At 41.0% G+C, this 24,224-nt stretch overlaps 1 long non-coding RNA gene across 2 annotated transcripts; it reads left to right on the top strand.

The window, feature by feature from the left end:
- Positions 1-5,024: 5,024 nt before the first annotated feature.
- Positions 5,025-23,115, top strand: LOC142571934 (uncharacterized). 2 transcript variants are annotated; one of them, XR_012825973.1, is made up of 4 exons: positions 5,025-5,122; positions 5,220-5,305; positions 8,466-8,657; positions 22,181-23,115. It is a non-coding gene; the product is annotated as an uncharacterized LOC142571934 (long non-coding RNA). The 2 variants fall into 2 exon arrangements; XR_012825972.1 differs by having other exon boundaries at positions 5,063-5,305.
- The last annotated feature ends 1,109 nt before the right edge of the window (positions 23,116-24,224 follow it).

The raw sequence follows: 24,224 nt of genomic DNA, 5'->3' as shown, positions 1-24,224 counted from the left end.
ATTTAACCGGGGATACTGTTTCAAAAATAAATGTTTATTCCTCCTCCTCATCTCGACGAGCGATCCTCTAATCTGTTCTGGCATTACTCACCTGGACGGGTTGTCTGATCATGCAGTTATAGTAGGTCTGCTTAACTTCTCTTCAACAAAAAAGAAAACATGGCATGGCAAAGATACATATTATGTGACAAAGAATGCCAGATGCTACTAAAATCCACGTGTCAGCAAGATTACAGCTATGATTTATTATGAATAACAGTGATTATGGCACGTAATAAACCCCTATTCACAGCCTGACATAATCCTAATTCTGGTGGTGACGTAGTTCCCGAGTTATAGTGTGTGCAGTCACTAAATGACATGTTTTGTCGAGTGTCCACCTGCAAAGAGATCACTGCATGCCCTGACTTCCCCATGCAATCTGATATGTCTGAAATTGTTATTAATGAGTCGGGCATTTTTACCTTACTAAACAGATTAAAAAATTCATCTACATCAGGTCACAGCGAATTTAATATCAAGCTACTCAAGAATGTGTCACAGTGTCTCGACATACCCCCCTGGGTCCATTCCTAAGACTAGTGAGTGGCTAAAGTCATCCCATTCTATAAATCTGGCGAGTGTTTCTCACCCCTTAACTACCAATGAAGATCATCAACCAGCACAATTTGCAAACTTATGGAACACATTATTAATTCACACTTCATCGACTATTTCGAAGATCCCAGTTGAACATTCAACTACCAGCACAGGTTTTCATTTACATTACGACTTAACATCAAACCACCACATTTACTCCATCTTTGCAGCAGTTGGTCACTCTCTTGGCATCATCAAATGAAACCTAAAGCATGCTCTTGTCAACATACATAAACTTGCTTACACTACACTAATCCACACAAAGCTCGAATACGCATCGCTAATATAGTACTCTGGCAGGTATACATTGTTGACGAGATTGCATTTGTTCAAAACTGGGCTGCTCGCCTTCATATTTTCCAACTATTCATCTTACACTTGCGTGTCATCATTAAAAGCACATACTGATTTACAAGCACTATCCCTTTGCCACAAATCATTGCGTCTTTGCCTGCTTGACAAACTTTATAATCATACTTCTCTTCACAATAATTTCTTTCAGTCACCACCTGTCGTCTTTTCATGCCGGTATCACCACCTCAAATTCAAGTGCACACCATTTCACACGTTACAATATGCATGCTTTTTACACCCTGCATCATCACTGAATGGAACTGCTTTCCCTCTGATATTGCCACAGAATCTGACACTAAAATTTTACGACGTGCTACGCACTGTTAATTAGTTGCCTTTTTTTTATTACATTCTTGTTTAGTTGTTCTTGTGAGTTACTAATAAATACGTGTATTAATACCGTAGTTCATGTGGGCATGCATATTTTCAACATTGGATGGTGCTGTGTGCATAACTTTCATTTTGCAATTCTTATGATTTCTTACATTCTGTTTTTTAATAGCTAAGCAATGTTAGCATACTTTTGTTCTGTACTTTGTCCTATTATTTATTGTAACTATTACTTTGTAATCTCATTTATGTTTGTACTCCTCTCTCCCCTGTTATGTGATGCGCTCAACTGAATGCCTTTAAGGGCACCATTGAGCACTGCAACATTGCTACTTTGATGTAGCAGTGTTGTGAGGCATTTTGCCACTCCAGGTAAAGTTAACTACAGCACTCCTCTCCATTCTAGCACCAAATTCAGGCGCATCATATGAAGAATTTTAAGGCACATTGTAAGGCATTGGTAACTAGTATGGGAAGAAAGTTGGTGCATGGGTTTCCAGGCATCACGTCATTGTTATTTCAAAAGTCAGTCATCCATAGTGCATTTGAAATTGGATATTTTACGGAATCCAACATTGTCCTTTGCCCATTGGTGATATGTAGATGTTAAAGTGGGGTGAGGAACGACTAGGTGCGATGTGCCTATCTAGAGCTGCCAAACCTAAGTGGCCACCTGTTTGCTGCAACACAAAATACCTCTGCTTGGTTGTGTTGCTGGTCAGATATATACATACAAAATACCAGAAGGTGCCGCTGTGCCAATATATTCACAAAAGTCTTACATGATTTTACAGGTGCCATCCATTAGCATTAAAACATGGCCTGCACAACAAGCACAGTATCTTCAGTGGAAATTGTAGTGTTATATCTTGCATACAGAAATGTAGAAAAGTGTAAACAAGGCACTGTGCTAAAATTTCTCTTGTGAATTCCTACTGTGCCAACTGTGCAGATTGATGACATATAGTTTGATCTGGGAGCTGGCCCAATGCACATGTACACAAAGGAAAATGATTCACCTCTTAAATATGTGAAATGACGCCTAGGTAGGCACAATAAATTTTCAGCTCTGTATGCTTCAGTGTTATGCTAGAAGAAAACGTTTTTTTTTTAGTGTGTTGCTGATTCACAATTATATACCAACTATGCATATAGAAGAAGAATCTGCAATCTTTTAGGCTGCATGTTAAAATACCATGTATACAAACCCAGGGAAAACATTGGGAAGGCGGGAGATGGAAATTCAAGACGATGAGCAAAATGAGAACATGATGAAAGCAGGAGCCAACGTTTCAACAAGTGGGCTTGTCTTCTTCAAGGCGACATATGCTTTCCTCGCCACAGTTATGATGCCCAGCCTGATACTGCGTGATTATACTGACACATATGCATACAATTGTTTGTCCTTTTTCTGTAGATTGCATTGCACCTACTAACAACTGAAAGATATCAGTCAACCCGAGATGAAAATAGTGTTGTACTTTGCGGAAGGTATATGAAGGTATATATATATATATATATATATATATATATAGCACCAGTGATTACGTTACGACCTTTGACAAGTCATGTGTGACGCGCTTGACACACCATGCTTGCCGCTAGGTTGTTGTGCTTTGAATGCCACATGTTTTTTTGGGCACAGGTTTGACCAATAAAGAGTCAATGCTTTGAAGTGATGTTGCCAGTGTGTATATTCTACACTGTCACGACAACGCGACAGTGCTCTGAAGTATATTTATTGATTTGACAGCAAAAATTCCATAGCCATATTCTGTGGCATGAAGGAAGGAGATGCAGATCTGAATCATTATCATTATTATATACACATATTATTACTGTATTAACCATTAATATACGTTGTTGTACTGTGTGGTAGTACAATATATAGTATACTGATCAACACAATCAGTGCTCAAAGTTAACCGGGGCTCGAGAGAGTCCGGCCTCTCTTCTATTTTCTGAGCAAGCCCCGCCTTTGCAAGTCAACTGTAACACTGCGGCACCCATTCGACAAGCACTGAAGGTGATTTTATTTCCAGTAGTGCCTTGTGAGGGGAAATTCCAACTCTCCAATTTTTGGAATAATGACTTAAATAAATAACAACTCGGTTTACAACCTCTGTCTGAGCAGCGTGATCGTGAATGCCTTAAATTGCTGCATAATCTAATTAACACCCCACGCTACTCATTAAAGAACAACTATCTGTCTCCTGATAAATTGAAACCTACTAGGAAGAGCCACAAACTTAGCCTTTCACCATTTCAACCGCGTATTAACCTTTTTAAGTATAGCTTCTTTCCTCATACAATTGAAAAATGGAACTTAATTACTTCCAGGTGAAACTAGGTCACTGTCTTTAGGGAAATTTTTGCATAAATTAACTTGATTCATGCTGTGTTTTTTATACTGATTGTATCTTTTATTTTGAAGGTATCATGTTTCTTAAGGTGCTGAAGTTGATTTGTGCAGAAGAATATTTTGTTATATGCAGTGTACAAACCCACTCCTGTGATAGCCCAATTGGGCTGCAGTATGTGAAAATAAAAATAAATAAATAAATAAGTGATTAATCAGCTGATAGGGAATGAGCAAAAACAGGGCAACAGCTATATTGTCCTACTTCTGCATGCATTTCCCCAAGGCATTGCACATCACCACCCTTAATTGCTCGACTAATTAAGATTCTTGACACAGCTAGCATACTGTTTCATGAGTCAGTTGAGTGCGAACCTACCTGTTCGTGAATTATTGAAGGTTCACCTAGGCTTATTAGTTTACAAATTAATTTTAATTCGTTTATTTTTGCATTACGAGTACAGTGCGATACCATGCATGTATTTTGTACACTTATGTAGTAAGCAGGTGTGAAACCATGAAATATATTCTTGTAGTGCGCTGAGGTTCTAGGTCCTTTCGGCTCCTCTTACCACCGGTACCACTAGCCGTTACCACCAGTGGTGCGGCCGGTATGTCGATACCGCCGGAGTGCTTTATTGAGCGATATGTGTGAACGTGACACGCGCGGCTTGCCCGTAAATCCGTGCGCGTGCCGCGTCAACAGAAACACGCAGCTTTTCTTTTTCTGGTGAAAATGGGGCACAACATCGAATAAACGAAGCTTTTCACAACACGTTCACAAACGGACAAACACGAAAGAATCACGTCCAATCTGAGTCATCATTAACATGTCTAATTGACCAACGATTTGGCGGCTGTCCATTGTATTTGTTAGGTTGTTAATTATGCTGTTTCTCACTGGTCACCCAAGCGAGACTGTACTAGTAATCATGCAAGCCGTTCGCTTTCTTGCATTTCGTGACTTGCTCGTCCGGCTCCTTTTGCCGACGAGAAGCAGCCTAATACTCGCTCCATCCCCAACAGCAATACTCTACAGAACGAAATATTGTCCCTCTATTTAAACCCCATTCAACCAAGTTCAGTGCTTGCAATATTGAGCCACAACATGTAAGGAATATCGTTTAAAGGCCGCAGGCCGGCTGACAATGGACATAAATCGGAGGGGCCAAAGAAACTAGACTAAACCATTGTTTGCCGTGAGTATTTTCTAAACAGCATGTGCCTTTTATCTTAAATAAATAAATATCAAGAAATCTAGACGGAAATAAATAAATATAAAGAAATCTAGACGGACATATGTTAGAACTTTGTTTTGTTCCGTCCATATTTAAACTCTTCTAGGTGGCGCCACAACAACTCATCGAAATGCACGCGGCGCGAATTCGAATCCACAGCGAGATTTGAGCGCGGGAAGCTGCTGTGTGCCGTTATGCCGGGGTAAGCTAGACAGCTCAAAATTTTCTGTTTGTACTTACGAGGCAGCAGTATTTGACAGAAAATAATAATACTTTGATGCTCTTCTCACGCCTGCAAGCGAGGGCGGCGTGATTAACAACACAGCGTAATGCGCAACGGTGAACGTCAACGAACTCCACCACCAACCTGGGACGAAGCATTTTGGTAAGCTTATATTTTATTTCTTGTTTGCAAAGTTTGTCGTAGGCAAACAATTTTTTTCTTTATTTCTAAAAGGATGGCATTTGACTTCGCTATCGTGAGTCTCACGTCGTGAACAACGGCTTCTGCGATATCCAGAACGTATTGATGTGCTCAGTGCGCATGCATGATGTAAGACGATACTACTGATATGGAATAAGCAGAAATGTGTAACCTCTATATCGTACAGGGGGGGAAAGACGCGAAGATAATATGTCAGTTAAATAAAAACGACACGTCTCGTTTTTACTCGTCCTTTCGTTTTAGTTACTGTATATTTTGTTAATGTATCGTCATATGGTTTACCAGCCATGGCCGGACTTGGTGCTCTCGTTCTCGCGTGCAAATGTCCCGGTTTGCTGAGGGGGCACTGTGAGCAGCGCCAGGCAGGGTGCGATTCTCCCGGTTATTGAGCCCCTGGCCAAAAACTTATTTCTGGTATAGGAAAAATTTTCACAGCTCTTTACTATACCCACCGTGGTTGCTTTAGTGGCTGTGGTGCTGGGCTGCTAAGCGCGAGGTCGTAAGATCGAATCCCGGCCACGGCGGCCGCATTTTGAGGGGGGCGGAATGCGGAAACACCCGTGCACTTTGATTTAGGTGCACGTTAAAGAACCCGAGGTAGCCAAATTATTTCGGAGTCCCCCCACTATGGCGCGCCTCATAATCAGATTCTAGTTTTGGCAAGCAGAACTCCATGATCTATTTTTTTTTACCTCTGCACTATGTCTTTTGAAATGTTCTCCTTTGTTTAAGCGTGTTGGTACAAGCCTTTACCGTAGTTTTAGCTTTAAGATTTGATCATATTCTCTCGGTGCGTAATGCATTTATATACAACAACCGCGGATAGAAGCTGCGACTGTTTGAGATCGTAGCGCCTTTCCTCTAAGTTGTAGTAATTAGATGTCATTGGAAATGTCTAAGTTTGGGAATGCTTGTTTTCATCCTTCACATTCTAGAATACAAATTTATACTAGGGTAATTAAAACTTGCAAAATGCAGTGTGAAAGTTAATACTAAACTTTATTCATTCAAAGAAAATAAACTATATTTTCAATGTCCCTTTATAATAGCATCATCGTGCACTGTGGACACTGAACCGGTTCGAAGGCACAAACTGACTGAATGGATTCTTGTCTTGCTTTAGCATAACTCAGTTTGAGCATGAAAGAAAATGTACAGGTGACAGGAGGATGAGCGCTAACTTCCAACTGGTTTTATTCCATGACCCTACTGCACATTATATGCGCCACTCGTAGCACACATGAGAAAAACAATTGAAACAACAACCTTACAAGAAGCATACGGCTGCAGTTCACTGAAAATGTGCCAACCAACTTAGAAAGTAAGGTTCCTTGTCGGATAAAGATAGGAGGGTGTACTCACGCACATCCTAACGTATTTGGCAATGGCATTAGCCTCAATAATCTCGCGCATCAGTTGAGTGCGGCTGCATCCTATGATGACACATTCTTTAGAAAAACTAGTTTGCATCCACAAGTCTTGCAATGCATGGCAAGGGACCTACTTCGTTAACTTTTATGAAGGTTGTAACTATGCTTGCCCAAGCAATCATTGATACCCCATCCCGTCTGTCTAATGTAGATGCCTTGCATGACACGGGAAACTTGTGTACCACAACTCAAGTGCAATCAACATGCCCGTCCATGTCTTTTTTTCAACCAGTGTGTCAAAACTTGTGTAAAATACTGGCAAACATTTAATGACCAGTACGTCACTTCACATTTATTCTGCGATACTCTATCTCAACTGCAGGTTGCCAAGAATTAAAAATTACCAGAGGGCTCTACTCGAATGGTGTTCACTGTACCTTGATGAGTGTTGTTCATGGCAGCCACTGCAAATATTTCTCATTCATTGTGCACGAACATGTTACATTAGCTGAATTTTTAAATTTACCTAATCGATGAGAAGCGAAAAAGTTTTGTATGATGGTTATAAATGCCCCGTAACAGCATTTAAAACAGCCTAGGATTTGTGAAAACTTTCTTTAACGAGAAAAAGCCCGTGAAATGACTAAAAGGTGAAAATAAACCGTCCTGACCATGCCAGTGCTTCAGCGCACCAAATATTGCATCAATCTTTACACAAACTTTGCCAAATAGGGGCACTGGGAATGAGCAGCTGCAGTTTTTTCTCGACATGTCAGCAGTTTTTGGCGTGCAAGTACAGTCCCTACCCAACGCGAAGTAGCGCGATCTTGGTAACCGTTCACTTTGCGAACCTTTACAAGACTGTGCCCCAGGTTTGCACATTCGTAATATATGCAGTACGCTGATGACAATGTGTCCATCTGAGTCCGCTTATATTACTGATGCGGGGCGCATTGTCACGTGAATTTTTAAAGAAAAATTTGCATGTTTTGTATTTTTTTTGTCGGAAAAAAAAAGACCACACATGACCTAGGTCATTGTAACACTGTTATCGGTCATTTCTCGGGGTATTCCACAACCTTTGCATTGACACTGTGTTGGATAAGTAAGGAAATAAACATTCATTACAATTACATATTAACTGCTTGTTTACAATGAAAAAAAAAAGCTTCAGTAGCACTAACGTAAGCCTATCAAAATAGAGTGGGCGATGTTCACGGAAAGCACTCATTTATTTTTTTCTTGGCCACAGTTAGTTGTCACATCCAGTATGTAATTTAATGGTGGATTCCGAGAAACCTGTACAGGTTTCCTTCGTAGCTTCATGCTAAAGTAGGGTGCGTGAAAATTTTTCCTGTCATGAATTTTACTTGCCTTGCAGGCTTCCGCAGAACTGATCTGCCATAACCAAATAGTGCTCTGTAAAGTAAACTAAGGGGCACCTTTTCTTCATATGCCTGTATTTCACTCACTGACCTTTACCAAGCTACTCATGTAAACATGTATTTACTGCTCCAAAATGGGCTATTCATGCTCCAGTGTGTCAAATTTGCTGCTCTCAGAGCTGCTCCAAAACTTCTTTGACTGCTTCCATCCCTGTATGAGTGGCCCATATAATGTTTAACGAAATTATGACTGGCATCCCAGAAACTTCAACATGTTAGCATCCGTCTGCCAAAGTGCCTGCATCTCAACATTTTGGTTAGAACTGATCACTTTATTTGCTGCAGGACTGAAGCTGCCTTGATATCTACAATACATTGGATACTACGTGCAGAATAATGAATGGCTACCTGAACGCTGCTTGAAGCGGCAAGCTCTACAGCATCACTTATGCTCCTTTCCATGGGTTGGCAAGAGGAACCGTGGCACGCAGCTCTAAGGCACCTGTGCTCTTCACTACCTTCGCAGGAGATGCATTGGTATGCTGTACATATATTTGACTGTGTGTTCCAGCTGCATCTCTTGCACTGTCATTTGATGTGCAGGCAGAGGAATTGCCTATTGGGCGCACGTGTTGGTTAAAGATACAAAAAGGAAGTTGGTTCTTTGAACACTGATGACCCTGTCCTCCACTTATTTCTTTTCATTTTCTTGTTACCTTATTTTTGCTGGTGATATAAAGGTCGCAGGCAATTAAACCAAGAAAAGCATTGGTGTAATTAGCTGTGGTTTAAATTGAAATGTAGAATATATTGAAAAAAAGTAATGAAAGCAGACGGAAAGACCTTGTCTCTGGTGGTGACTGAACCCAGAACCTTTGCAGTACACACGCGATGTGCTGCCAATTGTGCTAACTTGGGTATTTATGTGTGGTATACGTGGCCCTGGGAGTGTTAGCCAGCGCCATTTAGAGCCGTGGTGGGCAGATGTGGAACATCCTTTTTTGCATGATAGTGTCGTGTAACACCTGAACTGAAGCGAGCAGGCATGTGGCTAATAAACCCATGCATGCTACCTTAAGGCAGCAAGGCTATGAGGTTTCAGACCCTCGCAAGAATGAATGAGAAGAAGGAAAACGGGTTTCATTTTTTTAATCATGACCATATAAAGCCAGCAGGCTTTTCTTTGATAAAGGTGATTATTCTGCCATTTCACAGGAATTATTTGCTCATTTGTCTGTTTTTGATTATCTTTGTGAGAATTCTGATGTTGTACAAATGTAGTCTCTTTTTAAAACAAAATTTACAGAACTGACGGAAAAGTATATAACGAGTGTCCATTCAGTTGGGCTGAAAAACTAAGAAACCATGGGTGAAGCCTAGTATTCTGAGGTTAATAAGGAAAAGAAGAGTATATAACACATTCAAAAGAACCCAAAGCAGTTATCAGTTTAAGAAGCAGGTCGAAGTAATTCATGAATATAAAACTAAAGTTCACATTGGAAAGGGTCAGTATTCAATCGACTTAATGATATGAAAACAAATCCAAAGCTTTTTTGGAAATACGTAAAAGAATGCGGATCTGACTCAACGGGAGTAAATGAACTTGTTCACCATAATAAGGTCCTATCCGATGATACAGCTAAGGCAGCTTGCTATAATGATTTTTTCATTCTGCATTGCTTGCCCAAAAGAACCTTTGGAAAATTTCATGTGAGAGCTGAGCCATTAATGAAACCTGTCGAATTCAGTGTTGGTGGTATCGAATCATTGTTACAAAGTATAGATGAAACTAATTCCCCCGGCCCAGACGGTATTTCTCCCCGCATATTGAAGTGCTGTGCCTGGCCAATCGCATCCTACCTCTACCTAATCTACACTAAATCTCTTTCTACTGGAGTGCTGCCGGATGATTGGAAAATGGCACATGTAGTTACGGTTCATAAGGGTGGTCCAAAAAAATATGTAAACAATTATAGGCCTATCTCTTTAACATCCATTTCCTGTAAAATATTAGAGCATATTTTATACAAAGAAATAATGAAACATTTATTACAACATAGATTATTAATTGATAATCAACATGGTTTTCGCAAGGGACTGTCCTGTACAATACAGCTAATTGAATTCTATCATGACTCAGTGGCTCAGGTGGATGAGAACGGGCAAACAGATTGTGTCGTCTTAGATTTTCGAAAGGCGATTGACATGGTTTGTCACTCATTGCTCCTTCAAAAACTTAATGAGGCAAATGTTAAGAAGTGTGTAGCTGGATTGCCAATTACTTGTCGCAGCATCGGCAATGCGTAATACTGAACGGTGCTACTTCTCCTTGGGTCGAGGTCACATCAGGAGTTCCTCAAGGGTCTTTTTTAGGGCCGCTATTGTTCTTGGTTTATATTAACGATATTCCTGCCAGGATATCTTCGCGTTTACGCTTGTTTGCCGATGACTGCGTAGTGTATAGGAAAATAGAAAAATGAACAGGACTCCATTGATATGCAGGTTGATCTTACTAGCATTGTCTCGTGGTGTCTGAGAAGTGGAAAATCCAACTAAATACAAAAAAAATGAGTGCATCTGTTTTTCACGAAAAAAAAGAAAATTATAGAAACGCGTTAGTTTTTGAACACTGATATTATTGACCAGCAATATATGTATAAATATTTGGGTGTGATCTTTTCAAGTGATTGTTCTTGGAACGCACATGTGAGTAATGTAGTTGCAAATGCTGCTAGAGCGCTAAATTTTATTCAGCGAAATTTGAAATCTTTATTTTTTGCCCTAAAGAATACTGCTTATATTTCATTCGTCCGATCTTGGAGTATGCGTGTGGTGTTTGGGACCCTCGTCAGAAAACCTTGATCGACCAAATCAAGAGAATACAAAAAAGAGCGGGAAAGTTCGTTTATGGGCGATACAAGCGAGAGGAGAGCTGCACTGCAATGAAAAGTGAGCTCGGATGGGAAGCGCTCTCGTCTTGCCGATGAAAACTGTGACTAAAATTGCTATTTAGCATATATAATAACAAAACCTGAATTAATAGACACTTATTTTAAACCACTGCACCATGTATCTAAAGAACAGATCATGACTTTAAAATTCGAGAGTACCGAACTAGAACGAACCTTTATGCTATCATTTTTTGCCCAAACTGCAACAGAGTGGAATCGATTATCTTGTGACCAGGTGTGCTGTGCGAATGAAGATGTTTTTTTCGAAGTTGTAACCACCCTGCTTGCACGCCCCCGGGCAATGTGGGGTATCTCTGAATAAAGAATAAAGGCACTGAAGCCAAGAAAAGCATAGGGGTAACTAGCTGTGGTTGAAACTGAAATGTTGAATTGGCTCTGCAGCCATCTATCAAATTTCACCGCAATGCATTATCGTAACTCAATGGGCAGCACGTTTAAAAATTATAATTCAAAAGACTGCCGGAATTTCAACAAATGATCAGTTAGCAAGAATGAGAGTGCACGCCTTTCTAATATTCTGCGTATTTATGGCTCTTATTCATAACTTTTCTGCTGTGTTATATCAGTGTTTTAATTCGGACCGAAACTGCTGTAATGTAGCAAAGAGGTTACGGTCTAGTGGCGTAAATGTGCATGTTAATGAGAGGGCAAATCGTCTTGACATTGTTAACTGAGAGTTGTTTAAACTTGAGCAGCCTTCCGAAGTATACTTCTTTTGAAGTTGCTGCTCATTGAGTTACACTGGTACACTGTGTCGTTTGAGCTACTGCAACGAAATGGCGCTTCGTACGCGGTCATGTAAGATGCAGAACAATTCCTCGGGGAGAGTGGACCAGACTGTGTAAGCCGAGCCGGCATGTAGCCGTACGTGTTTTGCATATGCAACCTAGTAAACAATCCCCAGTTAACACCTATGTTTTGTTAATCATGTATGCTCGTCATCCGGCCACGACATGGAGGCAGCGGTGGGATACTCGACAACGCTGTGAGAAATGCACCACGCAAGTAACGCAGTGCGGTGAATACGAAACTTTGCTACCCATGGCTTCGCCTACAGTTTCCACCAGCCCAGCACGCAGCTCCGCTCAACTCGTTCGTCGTCAAACTGCCGGAAAAACTTGATTTTTGGCGACCCGAGGAGTGGAAACAGTGGTTCACGAGATGGGAGTGCTATAGAGCCATCACCAGACTAAAGAAGCAATACAACGAGACGCAGGTGAACACGCTCATTTATGCCATGGGTCGTGAAGCCGAAGACGTCCTAGCCTTGTTCAGGCTCTGTTATGCTGAGAAACTCGACTACAACACAGTAATGCAAGTGTTCATAAAAAATTTCCTGCCACGGATGAACGTGTTATACGAGTGTGCAAAGTTCAACAGCCGGAAGCAAGACGCGCACGAAACAGCCGATATGTTCATCACTGAAGTCTTCAGACTAGCTGAAGCCTCTGAGTACAGTGCCCTGAAAGAGGAACTGATCTGTGATAGACTCGTGGTCGGTCCCACAGACACGCAGGTAAGTGAGTAGCTGCAACTTAACGCTGAGCTTACTCTGGAAGCCGCTGTCAATGCTGATCACAACATGGTGACAAACAGCAGCAAAAGGACCTACGGCCACAGCTACAGTAACTTGAAGCTGTCAACACCATGTGCAGCTTCTCAAAGAGCAAAGGAAAGTCAAATAATTATCAAAAAAAAAACAGCGTGACCACACTGCACAGACATGCAAGTGGTATGGTTCAACAGAACACCTATGGTTAACCATCACACACTATGTGCCCAGTGAATGGCAAAACATGCAGTGCCTGCAGTAAAAAGGAACACTGCTGCCGTATGCTTTTCTGCTTGCAAAAAGCAGAACAAAAAGCACATACCAAGCTGTTTTGGAAGAGGTTTACTTGGACCAACAGGATCCAACTGACCAACAGGATCCTGGGCCATGGAAAATCAATGTGATGGTCAATGACTTGCCAATGAAGTTCAAGGTAGACACTGGTGCAAATGTAACTGCCATGCCAACAAGTCTCTGCGACGAACAAGTCATGGGCAACCTGAAGCAAGCAAATGAACAGCTGCTCGCACCCGGCAGGACCAAAATAGCAACGGTTAGACTCTTCACTGTGACCCTGTGCTGAAATGGCTGGTTGTGTCAAGAAGAACTTTATGTAATAGACTAGCTGCATGACGCACTTTTTGACCTCCCACAATCAAGTCCTTCAATGTCCTCCAAGTCTCCTAGAAGTAGCAGAGTCAGCAGGCAAGGTCAGTGACTCAGCCAACATTTTATGCCGCTACCTCTACCTGGCTACAGACCTAGGCCTTCTCAAGACCGCTTACAAAATATCGCTACTCCTTGATGCCAAGCAGTGTGCTATTATGTACTCGAGGCGAGTACCTCTGCCCGTGTTGCCGAGTGTCCAATGTGAGTTGGAGAGAATGGAGAGCCTGGGTGTCATCATAAAGGTCGAAGAGACCACAGAGTGGCGTGCACCTATGGTAGTTGCGAAAAATAAAGGAGGCGAGCTGCAAATCTGCAGTGACTTTGGAAGGTTGAAATAGAACATTCTGTGTGAATGAGTCTTAGTGCCCACCAGAGCTGCCTGGTTTAGCAAACTTGATCCAAGGGCCGGTTATTGGTTACTGGTTACCTCTGTCCTAGAGGTACACTTTCCTGATGCCAATTGGCCATTTAAGTTCCTCCGATTGCCCTTCGGAATTTCCACAGCAACTGAATATTTCTACAGGGAAATGCTAAGACTGCTAGAAGGCCTGGACGGCCAAGCATGTCTGCAAGACTACATAATAGTGTTTGGCCGCATGAAGGCAGAACATGATGCATGACTGCACAAAGTACTTCAGCACCTGCAAGAAGCTGGCATCACCCTAAACGCAGGAGAGTGTGTACTACACCAGCAGTAAAAAAAATCAGGCCCCTTCGTTAACCCCCTTGTTCATTACATAATGAGGGTCTCGAATCTGGCAACATTGGTGCCTTCAGGTAGCATGTGTGGGTTTATTGACCAGTTGCCTTCACCCAAAAAGATCACATACTCTTGATGCCTGCGGCAGAAAGAATGCTCTACATCCCCCGCCAAGGTTTGTGAGTGGTGGCACTGGCTAACAATCCCAGGCTTAGTTCTAGTAGTAACATAAACACCCCAGAAAATGGATGGGAAGATGGTGCCATGGTAGCTCAATCGGTAGAGCATCACACGCGTAATATCAAGATGTGGAATCGTTCCCGAATTGCAGGAAGTTGTTTCTTCATCCACTTTCAATTCCATTAATTTATAATTTCTTTATTTGAATTAGTAAGTACAATTTCCCCTGTGTTGTCCTTGGTATCTTTGTTTGTTGGCGTCTTATGATATGATTAATAAAAATCGGGCCCCTCGGTTAACCTGCTTTCTTCTCGTTCATTACATAACAAGGGTCTCGAATCCGGCAACATTGATACCTTCAGTTGGCATGTGGGGCTTTACTGACCAGTTGCCTTCACCAAAAAAGATCACGTACTTGTGACGCCTGCAGCAGAAAGGATGTTCCACATCCATCGCATGTGTGCCATGTTTTCTAAGAAAGCAGGAACTATTCATATAATCTCTCTGGAAGTTCATAAAAGAGGGGGAGGGAGGAAAGCTTGCAAAGAAGGGAGCAGGGTCAAACAAATTGAGGTGTAGCAATCTGTGTAAACCAAAAGCAAAAAACATTCATACACATACTTGTGAGAAATAGAAAAAAATAAGAAAATGAATAATTACACAGTCACTCCCACTCTATGATATTAGAAGAACTTATGATATCAGTTGTGCATTCGTGTTTCTACTCCTCCCAAGAATATATTTTACGTTAAGGATGACAAGTGCATGTGTTACAATGCTCACCTACATTGGTCTTCCTTTGTTTTTATATTCTGCAAATGTTCTCTTGCCCTTTCATCAGTGCAGCGTCCAATTAGGCTTGTGTAGAGCTTACCAGAAATAAGAGGTTATTTGTTAAACCATTCAAGTGGCACAATTCATGAACGGTGTTGCATGCCTTTTGTTAAAAGCAGCTGTATTTTTACACTCAAGCATGGGAATAAAGCTTAGATGGCTTCTTCGGAACCAGCGGCACAAATGGGCCCCACATTTGTCATCAAACTTCTTCAGTCAGTGCAACTGCTGTGCTCATGAGGCAGTGCCTCTGGCTGCTTCAAACTGCGCGCTTTTGTCTTTTGCTGCTTTCAACTCCTGAAGTTTTCGCAGTAGGGATTCTGAGATTCCGATGATGAGAGTGAGGGGGGCCAGCTGCTATGAACCTGCCAACCTGAGCACAAAAGCTATTGCGCATTGTGTGAATACACATTTTTAGAGCCTATTCAAGGCCCATTGGGGCAATAGTGGGTTTAACATGGGTGTAGGCTGGTTCATGCAGTAGCTAACCATTCTTTGCTCTTTGTTGGTAACTTTAGGAAACATGCTTTAGGGGGACCATCAAATGTTTACCTAAGATATGCAGCGCATTGTCAATGGGTTAATGAAGTTGAGTCTGACGAAGTCTTGTCCGGTTAGGAAGAGTTAAGGGAAAAAACAGAACTGACACTGACCAAGGTGAAAAATTATTTAAAAACACGTGGGAGCCTTGCTAACAATGCTTTCGCCATGCGTGTCTCAGGTGTAAAGGTTAGTCCTTTTCCATGCCCGTTAAAAAGATTTCAAATGTAATCTGCTGTATTCTCATGTGTCACATTAGAGTTAGGTTGTAAAAGAATTAAGATATTGATGTATCAAAAACACTTAGAACCATGGCCTTGTCAAATATGTAGTGATGTAATGTCACAAAGCACAGGAGCATTGTGATCATCACATCTCAATACCCCTACAGCAGAAGCTTGAATTCCAAATGCAATGAAATTTCACTTTGGCTAAATTGGTAATAAATGAGTAGTAAATACTACTGTAGTGATCTTGGTAAAGCTGCGGTGCTGGTAACTGTCTAATTTTTTTTTGTATTCTTTTAATAGTGTATTAGCAGATGACGCATGAACCTGGTGGTTAGTGGCTATGACGAGAGTCCACATGACCTCCAGGTTTTTTATCACACTGCAGGCAGCTGCAGGTGGTCCCTTATCTCGTAGGCCGCACTAAGGAGCCCTGCAATCTGAGTCATGCCTCACTGCCAGTTACTGGTAATTATAGCATTCATTTCAGTCTCGTTATCAAGAATGCTAGAAGGCTGTTTTGTATTTACACTGGCTGAATCATTTTTTTACGCAGCCTTAACTTTTGTTGTAGTTGGGCTTTAAGGGCTGCAAAACAGCAAAAGCCAGCAGTGCACACACTTAGAAGCAGCTGAAGCAGCTGGAAGTACTGCCTCATGAGCACCAAGCGACGCACTCACTGCAGAAGGTTGCTGACAAGCATGGGCTCTGAGTTGGGCTGTTTGATGTTGCGCTGCCAAGCCTGAGAGTGGATGATCAAATTGTAGGTGTGGCAGTTGCATTTTGATAGGTGTTAAATGCATGTGTGCTGTGCATTGTATGCACAGTAGAGTAACTAAGGCAGTCAAAATTAATCCAGATTCCCTCGTACTTCATGCCTCATAATCATATTGTGGTTTTGGCACATAAAACTACAGAATTTGGTTCAATTTATTAGTTGATGCTCTTTGATTTTCCAGTTCTCTAATTTTCTTGCTTAGAAAAGCTCTGGTTCTTGCTACAAATGATGAATTTGCTATTAAGAAAGGCCAACCTTCAATCTAACTTAACTCATTATTTTCCTTTAGTGTCCCTTTACCATGCATTAAAAGCATGGAACACTAATACTTTTGTATTAATTTTTATTTGACTTGTGCTCAACAGCTAGATGGCATAGAAGCTGAACTACTACTGTGGGCTTCAAGTTGATAGGTTGCCGTATAAAAGCTTGTCTTTTCTTTTAGAGATAAAAACACCTGAGCCTAGTTTTCTGTCTTTAGATAGACTACTGAGAAAGGCAAACATCGCTTGCATGATAGATAAGTGATTAGTTAATTGTGCTCAGTTTTTGCCCCCGCCCCAAAAAAGGAAAGTGAACATAATTGTATATTTTAGTTGCAGAACTTGAAACTAGGAACCGAAATGCACTTAACCATTTCCCTACTGAGGATGAGCAAGGCTTGTCATTGAAATTTGTGCCTGTACAACTGAGGTACCCAGGCTTCTGATGGACCCAGGCTGCGCTGGGTCCATCAGAAGTAAAACCACAAAGTTCTGCTTCGCCGTCCATAGGTTCGGCTCCACTACACACTTCTTTTTAATGCATGATAGATGATACCACAGGGCAGTATGTTTCTGTACTGGCAGCCAACTTTTCAAAATGATGTCATCATCTTGCAGAAGCTTTTGACCATCTGGGGTTCCTTAATATGTACCCAATGCATGGTACACAGGTATTTTTGCATTTCACCCCCATTAAAATGTAGCGGCGCTGTGGCTGGGATTCAAGCCCTTGGGCTTAGTAGCGCCGCACCATAGCCACTATGCCCCCACAGCGGGTATGTTATGGCTGGTCACTTGCCAGTTCTCCATGTGCATTCTGCTAACTGCTAAAAGTCAAAAGCCAACAAGGATACACTTCGTGCGCTAAAAACATCCCTCAGGTGATCGAAAGAGATGCACTTGAAGGGAAATCAAGACATGGTGTAAATGCTGCTGCTGGCACTGAAATATTCATTGCTTTGGTCTTCAGAACAGTCAAAGCCAAGTTACACGGGCATTCATCAGTTATAGTATTGCTGTTTTGGAGCAAAGAACGCATCTTTTCAGCTAAGCTATTTCCTTCGCTTCTAGTAACCCACCTGAACCAGTAGAAGTGTGCTATATGTGACAAAGATAAAATATATAAAAGATACAACAAACTTTTATGTCCCTGTTATGTAGCTCACATTGTATTACCAACATAGTTTAGGTTAATAAAATTACAGTGGACAACATATATTATAGCAGAGCTTCTGCTTAAGCTACTAAGTCAGACATACTAGTAGACATATAGCACGAAGAAATGGGCACAAAGAAACACGTCGAAAGTGCTCGCACCAAGTACCGCCCGATTTTATTCTTGGAGGGAGTGCAATTATAACCACATTCACTCTTTTTGGGATAGTGATGAGTCTGACTGGTCCAGTGATTTCATTTTACCTACTCATTGCCATGTACAAGCGGCAATGTTTTCATCAGTTTGGTGTGAGTGATGTCAGTTTCTGAGCAAAATGATATCTGACGGTGTAGAGAGCAGAAATTGTGCAGAAGTTGGTTTCCCTGGGTTTTACAAATGACCGTGCAAAGTTAGGTGGCTGCAGTGACAAAGGTTGCCTGTCCAGTGCAAGAATTTATATCATGTCAAAATATGTCATGTATTTGTTCATCTGAAGTAAAGAATTGAAGCTGGAAAGCTAACAACTCATGTTTGGAGCTTCAACTTAATACTAATGATTGGGAGGAATATGTGGACCCCTAGCGACCTGTTTAGAAAAAAACGCCTTTTTTGCTTACTACTCTGCGGTTTACTTATCATGCCGCACCTGCAATAACATATAAGAAGCCAACAAACACTTGCACCAAGAACAACATAGGGGAACTTACTTCAGGTTAAATGAAATAACGAAACAATAAATTAATAGAAATGAAAGTGGATGAAAAGAGCAACTTGCCGCAGGTGGGGAACGATCCCACAACCCTCGCATTTCGCGTGCGATTCTCTACCAATAGAGCTACCGTGGCACCGTTTCCCATCCACTTCCTTGGGTATTTATGTTTCCTTGTAGAACCCTGGGAGTGTTATCCAGCGCCACCACTCACAGACCTTGGCGGTGGACGTGAAACACCCTTTCTGCCGCAAGCGTTACGAGAACGTGATCTTTTTTGGGTGAAGGCAACCGGTCAAAACCCACACATGCTACCTGATGGCATCAATGTTGCCGGATTTGAGACCCTCGTTACGTAATAAATGAGGAGAAAGGGGGTTAACTGTGGGGCTGTTATTAGTCATATCATAAGAAGCCAACAAACACTGACACCAAGGACAACATAGGGGAAATTACTTGAGCTTAATGAATGAAACAACGAAAGGATAAATTAATGGAAATGAAAGTGGATCAAAAAACAACTTGCCGCAACTTATGGGATCGTTCCCCACCTGCGGCAAGTTGTTTTTTCATCCACTTTCATTTCGATTGATTTATCGCTTCGTTATTTCATTTATTAAGCTCAAGTAATTTCCCCTATGTTGTCCTTGGTGTCAGTGTTTGTTGGCTTATCAGTTTGTAGTTGGTGCTGGTCCGGTTGATAGGTCTTTCTCCTTGTTTTTTCATGCTATCATACTTCTAAGTATAAATAATCTTGCATACTAATGCTGAAAGCTGAGAGAGTCGGTTATTGGCATTAGGAAACAGTTACTATACTATTAGATGAAGCACATGAAATGCACAGGATGAGCACTGTACATGAACTTGTTTTAGTACATGAGTGCAATTATATGCATGCATGAAAGGCTCACATTTTCAGCAAAATTTGACGATACGTAACATATAAGATACATCACTCATTCTATTTTGCATGTACCATGCATCTTTTTCAAGTAATCAATTTTTCTATTCGAGATTTCAATAGAAGGTGTGCTATTGTATTTATCGGTTTGTCTGGGAAGGCCCTTATATATCAGTGTGCACTTCTAGCCTTACATATTCTGAGTATTTTGTGCTGTTGTATTTTGCCATGCATTGGCATCTTTTACAATGCCCTGCAAGTTTTTCAGACCTTGCTAACCTGCACAGAATGCTCAGCCTGTCTTTGGGGCACCTTTGAGTGCCTTTAATGCCTTCAGCAGCAAGTGTTACGTTGGATAGACCAGGATTTGTGGTAATGGCAGGCTGCAGGAGCATTGTGCACAGATGTAGGTGGTAACAGCGTGTGGATATCTCGCAAAACATTGCAAAAGATGCCAAACTGTGCCAAAATTTGACTGTACACATGCGCTTTGCAAATATAAGGCAGGGAAGTGCAGATTTGCATACTAGGCCTTTTCCATCCAAGAAACCAATAACTGCATTAACAAACCTTCTACAGGGGTCTTGAATAAAGAAGTAGGTTACTTGAACAATATGATGTATGACATGGGTGCATCATGAATCACATAGTTTATATGTCGTGTATTGTGAAATTTCCTGTGAATGTGTCGTTTTATATATGTAGTCATTGTTTAGTGAGGTCATTTCATTTCCAGCACCCATTCTCTGCATATCATGTTGGTATTTTGTTTTGTCTTAGAACCGTAATTATGTTTCATAAAACCTTACATTGCTAAAATTTGACTTTGGGGCAGTTTGGTCTTTTCATCCACGTTCTTGTTTTTGTCATTTCCCTTACCATGTAAGCATTTTTCTGGAGCACTTGCAGTATTTCGTCATGCTCTTGCGTTTACAAGCCAGATGTCTGTCTCTGAGCAGCCCAAACCACTTGAAGCATGCAAATCTGATGCATCCTCAATAGAACTCCATAGTGAACGTATTGCTAAAACTATTTTTAGGGGATGAAGCACTTCTGTAACTGCCGAGTTTTGCAGCAATGAAGAAGCAGAATGCTTGCATCTCTGTAATCCATATTTAACTTTGTATCATCTTTTATCTGACTGTCTGTCAGCATGGTAACATTGCATATTGTCTTCTTTATTAACATTCATAGGTTCCAAATTGCTCCTATAATGTTTTTGTCCTCACATTTTCTGCAATATCCTTCACCAGAAGGACAACTAGCAGTTCACTTGATTTACCACTTTTACAGGCAACAAATTAACCATAATAGTAGTGTCATGCCCATTGCTTAAAAGCTCCTAAACAATTCTGCACATCTGAAAGTTCCTTGAATTCATGCAAGCAGGTGCTGTTTATAATATGGCTGAATGCTCATGTGATTGGTTTTTTAGGCCATTGTGAAAGAAAAACCCCAGTACCTGTGTTGCTTTATGATGTTGACCTGTATTTATTATTACATTGGTGAACTGTGTGTGCACTCTGAAGATATGCGCATTACTGCTGGTGTTTTGTATAATCTGTGTATAATAAAACAACGCATTATATTATCAAGAACACATTCATTTTATTAGTTTTTTAATATGTTGTCATGATTTCCTTTCATTGTCAGTGCTGCTGGGCATACTAATACCTAATTAAAGAGCTTCTGCAGATATAGAGTCGATTCAAAATTTCATAAACTTTTAATCATGCAGCTATAGTTTCTTTTTAATGATACGCTCTTTCTTCATTACAAAATAGAGGTTCCTAAATTGGTTATTCGTACCTATAAACCACTCTAGCTGGATGAAAATACTTTTCAGAAACTGCTCGAAGGTCTATAATCAAGTCGGCATAAGAAGATACTCTTTGCAGATACAAAACATTAATGGTCTATCGCAATTAATGAAACATTCTGGAAAGCCTTGTGGTCATTCATAGAAACACTTGTTTGTAGCTTTCTCAGTGCCGTGATATTTCAGCCTTAGTCTACAAGATAACGATGCTCACACGATGTGAAATTTTCACGAGGTATTCTGTGTGTGCGTTCTGCAACTTAAAAGGAAGAGGTCCGAACATTGGCCAAAATGGTTTAAAATAATTATTTTCATTTTGGCTTCCCTTGGGGGTCTTGTTCACAAGGCTCCCGTGGGGGAGCCAAAAGGTAAATAACTATTTTAAGCCATTTTGATCGGTGTCTGGACCTCTTCCTTTTAGTACGCATAATCCCGACCAGACGGGCTTTTGTCATACTCTCGACTTCATCCAGTCTGCAACTGTACAATGCGTTCGTGTTGTCCACTTCTCTACTCTTGTGCCTGTCTGCGCAACTCACCTTTTTTTGCATATGAATCCTTAGCAACTAGCTCGGCTTTCTGTCCTAATGTACAATGGGCTGTAATTTTTCCTAAAATCTGAGGTGGCCAAGATACACTTGGCGTGGTAGCATTGACTGGCACAGCACTGTTGAATAATTCGTAGTGCTATGTTTAGATACTCATGTGGTGTCAGTTTGCAATACAATAGTACATAATCTATTTACGTTTGGTTTTTCAGGATGCTCCCTATCATGCACTGCCATCTCAACAGTACCATGGCTTTTTGTGTGGATTCCTTCCATTTTGAAGGCCACCACTGCTTGCACAGCATCACAGCCTGCCTGCCTTGATCTTGCGGAAGAAAATACAAAATGCCTATTTTTTGAAATGCGTGCATGGCTCCACGCAAGACACCACCTGCCGTCGGGGTGTTAGGGCTTTTTGCAGAGAAAATGTTTGTAATGATGCCTTGTGTGTGCCCTGGTGGCTAAATGTTGGCCTCTTTGCCTGTGTAAAAATTTCACACTTATGAATACTGTTAAGGGTTCCTGTATTATTGTTATTACTTACAGGTTCCTGTTAAGGATTCCTGTATTATAAATTTTTGTTTCATTATAAAACTAAATATTTTAGTTGAATTGCTGCTTTGTGTGATATGCAATATTCAGCTGAAGGTGATCAGCAGAGATCGAACAAGTGTTATATCAGGTGGATAAATTTTTTTGAGAAGCGGACTTCTTCGTTAGGGTAACAACTGTTTTCCTTGGCAGTATTTACATAGTTCACTTTTCTCCACTTCATGGATATCCAGCAAAATGACTGAGTGCATAGGGAGGGTGAGGCAAGTTTAAATGCTCAACATGGGGATTTAGTTGGGATAGCAAGGTGTGTAGAAGGAGAGTTTGGCAGGTTGCTGACACCGATTTCTATGAGTAATCTTGTTGATTGTGTCAATGTCGGTTATTTAATGCGAGGCATCTTCTAAGGCAAGAAATTTTGAAAAAGCTCCTTATAGTTGTGGAAATTCAGTATGTGCCCCCTGGGGCTACCATGTGTATGTGTCACTGTGGCCATTGGTTATAAGCACTTGAGGCCACTGGGTAGATGCAGCTCTTAATGAAGTTTTTTGAAACAAACTTGTGTATGTACACTGGGTGTGTGCCACTGCATATGTGCCACTCTTTAATGAACCTTTTGGTGCTGACTTAGGTCATGGGGCATCACAACAAGAACCTACGTAGTGACATCTGTGTATGCATGTAAGTGTGAGCTGAAATTGTCTGCTTGGATTTTCTTTCCCTGACGACGACTAGTCTCACACAGGTGATATCACAATAGAGCCTGAGATATCACCTGTTTGACTACTGTTATCACATTATGCCCATTTTGCTGTGAACTTGTCATGTTCTCTAGCTGGCAAGCTTGAATTTCAGGTACTGCACAGTGCTAGGAAATTAATTCAGAGTGGGTGGTACCACCTCTGCTTCTTTTTCTTTACAGCTGCATGTTACATGAGAGAATAAGTTGTACGTAGATGTCTATTAGAAATAGCATAGGTATTCAAAGGTACTTTCATTATGTTCTAGGTCATAGGTGCTGTCTGGCCTCCTTTGCTTCATTTTTTGTAGCATGCTCGTTTACATGCAAAAACAAATGTGGCCTGTTCTAATACATGCAAGGACTGCCCAATAGCTCATGATGTTTTGAGCCACTCAATTTCAGTCTTGGCTTCACTTGTGGGTTTTGAACTGTACTGAAGCTTGCAATATGCTTGAGTTTCCTGTCAAACTGGTTTGCTTGTTTGTATCCAATTTATTGAATTATTTCACTTTCATTATGCTAATAGTCATTGATTGTACTATCATGTTGGCACATTTGATTCTAGAACTGTAATAAATTTCCAGACATTTTATTGCTTTGTCATAATTTCTGCACCTCGTTAGACACAATCTACTAAACACACACAAAAAAACTCCCTTCAACCTCGTAAAACTCCCAAAAGGCGCATAATAAACTCCCAGACCTACCTGTAAAAGCTATAATAAAGAGCTAAAATGCACTCCCAAAACATCTGTTTAAAACTCCCTTAAAACAGCTCCCTAAAGCTGTAAAAATTAACTCCCAAACATTCTCTTATATATTCCCATAAAAAGCAAAAATTCAACTCTCAAAATTAACCAGAATTGCTCCCTTAAGCAAAGCTCCCAAAATATGGGAACAGTTGCTCCCTTGTTTACACCTAAGCACTCCTACAAGGAGGCAAAATAATTTCCCAAAGGTCT

The sequence above is a fragment of the Dermacentor variabilis genome, chromosome 1 (genome assembly GCF_050947875.1).
Source record: "Dermacentor variabilis isolate Ectoservices chromosome 1, ASM5094787v1, whole genome shotgun sequence".
Taxonomy (NCBI): domain Eukaryota; kingdom Metazoa; phylum Arthropoda; class Arachnida; order Ixodida; family Ixodidae; genus Dermacentor; species Dermacentor variabilis.
The sequence above is the reverse complement of the archived record's forward strand: the minus strand, read 5'-3'. Positions and strand labels throughout refer to the sequence as shown.